This window comes from Bos indicus x Bos taurus, chromosome 21 (genome assembly GCF_003369695.1).
Source record: "Bos indicus x Bos taurus breed Angus x Brahman F1 hybrid chromosome 21, Bos_hybrid_MaternalHap_v2.0, whole genome shotgun sequence".
Taxonomy (NCBI): Eukaryota; Metazoa; Chordata; class Mammalia; order Artiodactyla; family Bovidae; genus Bos; species Bos indicus x Bos taurus.
In genome coordinates, this window is record NC_040096.1 from 16,273,366 (window position 1) to 16,277,982 (window position 4,617).

General features: G+C 46.3%; 1 pseudogene; it reads right to left on the bottom strand.

Moving 5' to 3' along the window:
• Positions 1–363: 363 nt before the first annotated feature.
• Positions 364–464, bottom strand: LOC113880248 (annotated as a pseudogene).
• Positions 465–4,617: the final 4,153 nt, after the last annotated feature.

A 4,617-nucleotide genomic window follows, 5' to 3' on the forward strand; every position in this document is an offset into this window, starting at 1 on the left:
CCTACCAGGCTCCTTGGTCCATAGCATTTTCCAGGCAAGAGTACTGGAGTGGCTTGCCATTTCCTTCTCCAGAGGATCTTCCCCACCCAGGGATCGAACCCGGATCTTCCGCATTGTAGGCAGACACTTTACTGTCTGAGCTGATTATTTTGAGACATTACTCTGCCATCTTCTCAGTCAGTTGGCTTTCCAAATAAAGTCGTATTCCTTGCCTCAACACCTCATCCTTGGATTTACTGGCCTCTCTGGGGCAAGCGCTGCCAGCTTAGACTCGGTAATACGTTTCCATGTATCCCCTCCCCTTTGCACTGCCTTCCCATTCAGATCACCACAAAGCGAAAACATGGAATGCTTCACATGTTCAAAGTTCAAGGTTGAAATTTGCATGTCATCCTTGTGCAGAGGCCACGCTAATCTTCTCTGTATCATTCCAGTCTTAGTATATGTGCTGCCAAAATGAGCACTATGCCAGCCCCAGCTTCTTTATACACATTTACCCTTCCTAGTCACCTCATTGTGCAAATAAGAAAACCCAAGCTCAGGAAGTCACATGACTTGCCTTGATTACCCCCACAAGTGTGTGTTAAGGTCCAGGGGGTTAGGACCATCTAACCCAAAGCACAGACATGGAACTTCCAGGAAAACAGTGATGCTCTACTAAAGTAATGGGCTCTGGGACTTCGCTAGGGGTCTGGTGGTTAAGAATCCACTTGCCAATGCAGGCAATATAGGTTCAATCCCTGGTCTGGGAGGGCACATCCCACATGCCTCGAGGCAACTAAGCCCATGCATCACAATTGCTGAGACCGCGCCCTAGAGCCCGTGGTCCACAATGAGAGACACCATTGCAACGAGAAGCCTGCACACCGCAGTGAGGAGTAACCCCTACTCGCCGCAACTCCAGAAAGTCCACGCAAAGCAACGAAGACCCATCACAGCCAAAAACAAATAAATACATTTTAAAAATAATAATTATAAGAAAAAATAAAGTAGTAGGCTCTGTTTTCAGAATTTAGGACTGAGATTTTGGCAGGTTGTCAGGCCCAATCAGTAACGTGGTATTCCATGTAAGTGGAATAAAACTCTGAAAGCCACAGACTGGTGACATTGATGATGTCAGGCACTTATTATGATAATGTGGCTCTCTGAAGACCACAAGAGGAAATGCATGCGGTCCCAAGCCAAAACCACACAGCCAGCCATCTTCCAGGGGCTGACTGCCCATGAGTGTGCTGCCCATACATCTGTATGGTGGCAAGAGACCCCAGAAACCACCAGTCCCACTGGATAAGTTTAAACAGCTATCCACAGGCCATCTCTTGGGGAGAAATCTCTTCCGAACCATCCTTTGGACATGGAGTTCACTGGATCAACATTGCACACAATGGAATAACACAAATCATTTTAAAATCAGAGATATAGCGAATACTTATTGCATTCTCTGCTTAGCAGTCATTCATTTCCTTCCTGAAACACCCCAGGTTTCCTCTGAGCCCCGCCCTTCCCTGCTGTCAGTAAGCTGACTCTCCCAAGGACACCAGGGGCAGGCAGGTGACCAGGCCCGGCGAATCAGAGCGTTGTGTTCTCTTCTGGATCACAGTTATATGTCCAGATGAGCCTGCAACCTATGATACCCAATGAGACTTTTGCTTGTGCTGTAGGTAGGAGACCCTCTCTTTCCTTCTGGGTTTTCACCTGGCAGGATGTTGACTTAGAATTGAGAGCAGCCAGTTTTCCTCTGTGCAGAGCTAGAGAATGAAGTCACCACAGAGGAGGGGCTTCCCTGGTGGTCCATTAGTTAAGACTCCATGATCCCAATGCAGGGGACTCGATCCCTGGTCTGGGAACTAGGATCACACATGCCTCAAGGCAACTATATATATATAGTAGAGCTAAACCATATATGTACATATTCATATATATATAGCTCTACTATTAAAAAAAAAATCACCACAGAGGAAAGCAGAGATACTGCTGTGGACTGAATGGTTGCACTCCTGTGCCAAACTCGTATATTGAAATCCTAACCCCAGTGTGACGGTATCAGTTAATGGGGCCTTTGGGAGACGTTTAGGAGCCCTCATCAATGGGTAAGGCTCAATGCCTTTATGAAAGAGACTCCAGAGAGCTCTTTTGCTCCTTTTGCCGTGTGAGGACACGGTGAGAAGACAACCATCTATGAAGCAGGAAGCCAGCTCGCATCAGACACTGACCTGCCAGCACCTTGATCTCAGACTTCTAAGCCTCCAGAACTGAGAGAACTGAATGTCTGCTGTTTAAGCCACCCAGGTGGACTTCCCTGGTAGTGCAGATAAGAATCCACCTGCCAATACCGGGGACATTGGTTCGATCCCCGGTCCAGGAAGATTCCACGTGCCGTGGAGCAACTAAGCCCGTGTGCCACAACCTCTGAGCCTGTGTGCTCCAGCTAACTGAAGCCTGAGTGCCTAGAGGAGCCTGCACTCCACAGCAAGAGGAGCCACCAAGATGAGAAGCCTGAGCACCGAAACAAGCTTACCACAACTAGAGAAAAGCCCATGAGCAACAGTGAATACCCACCACAACCAAAAATAAACTAAACAAAATAAGCCACCCAGTCTATGGCATCAATATTTCTGTTATAGCAGCTCGAACAGAGTAAGACAGATACAAATGAAGAAGGTCCTAATGACCTTGCTTTGCGGTTGCACCCTACGGGTTGCGTCCTAACGACATTGTTTGACCCTTAAAGCTGACCTTGACTTTTCAATTTCCTGAGCTAATAAATTCCCACTTTTTTGCTTAAGTCAGTTTGAATATATTTTTGTATTACTCGCAAGAGAAAAAGTCCTGACACAATGTCTTTTAAAAACAGAAGTCCCTCTCAGGGGAAAAAAAGTCCCTCTCCCTTGAGTTTTGGGGGCCTCAGAGTTAATGACAGTGTGATAGAACTGAATCTTTTTCATATCTTTGCTTAACTGTCTCCTCAGTAAGGCCTTTCCTGACTAGTCATTTCGATTATGACTTCATCCAACCCAGTAACCTTGTCCCCCTCCCTGTTCTGTTTTTAAGTTTTCACCATGCAATACACTACTTATTTTACTTGTTTTCTTTGTTGTCTGTCTTCCATAACTAGAATGTAAGTCATAAAAGTGGATTCTTTTTAGTCTATTTTATTCATTAAAGTCTCCCTTGGGCTTCCCTGGTGGCTCAGATGGTAAAGAATTCTCCTGCAGTACAAGAGACCTGCATTCCATCCCTGGGTCGGGAAGATCCCCTGGAGAAGGGCATGGCAACCCACTCCACTGGAGAATCCTATGGAGAGAGGAGCCTGGGGGCTACAGTCCATGGGGTTGCAAAGAGTCGGACACAGTTGAGCAACTAACACACTAGACTCAGACAGACCTGGGTTCAAATCTGGACTCCCCAGTGAATGGTTCCTTGCTCTACATAAGTTTTGATGAGATTCAGTTTCTCACATATAAAGTAGGGTGGGGGTAATAATCGATACTCTGAGGATTATTGTGAGATCAGATGAGATGATAAAATCCTTGCTGACATACTGTAGGCTCCCATTATAGGTTACCTACACATAGGGCAACCGACCAGAATGAGAAAGAGAAATCACTAAAATGATACATCAAAAGATCCTGCTCATCCTTTGTGAATCCATGATGACTGAGGAACAACCAAGGGTATGTATTTGACTTAGTATCACAACCAAGAGCTTTGTCCACTGTTAGCATGTCTACCTGGTTTTAGAGCGACTGATCCAAGAAAGAAGGCTTTGGATGGTGTGGGAATTCCTATGGGTCACAAATGATAAATTGCTGTCTCCTGGCAAAAGATGATGTGACTTGTATTATCTGCTTATGTATTTAATGCTGTGGATTGAATGTTTGTGTCCACCCTGAAATTCCTGTATTGAAGCCCTCTCCCCACAATGTGACGGTGTTTGGAGATGGAGCCTTTGGGAGGTGATTAGGGTTAGATGAGGTAATAAAGGTGGTGTCCAGGCTTCTCTAGTGACCCATTGGTAAAGAATCCACCTGCCAGTGCAGAAGACACCGGTTCAATTCCTGGTCTGGAAAGATCCCACATGCTGTGGGGCAACGAAGCCCGCGAGCTACAACTGCTGAGCCTGCACGCTTGAGCCCACACTCAGCGACAAGAGAAGCCACCGCAGTGAGAAGCCTGGGCAGCACGACTACAAGTAGGCCCTGCACACGTAACTGGAGGAAGCCGGAGCACAGCAAGGAAGACCCAATGCCATCAAAAATAACAAATAAAGTACATTTTATAAAAAAATAATAAATGGCTTCAGTCTTAATAAAAGGCTGAAGCAGACGCTCCAATACTTTGGCCACTTGATGCGAAGAGCCAACTCATTGGAAAAGACCTTGATGCTGGGAAAGATTGAGGGCTGGAGGAGGAAGGGATGACAGAGGATGAGATGGTTGGACAGCATCACCAACTCAATGGACATGAGTTTGAGCAAACTCCAAGAGATGGTGAAGGACAGGGAAGCCAGGTGAGCTGCAGTCCACGGGGTCACAAAGAGTCAGACACAACTTAATAACTGAACAACAACAAAGGAGGGCTTGCCCTTTATCTCTCTCTCCCCCACTTCCCCATCAA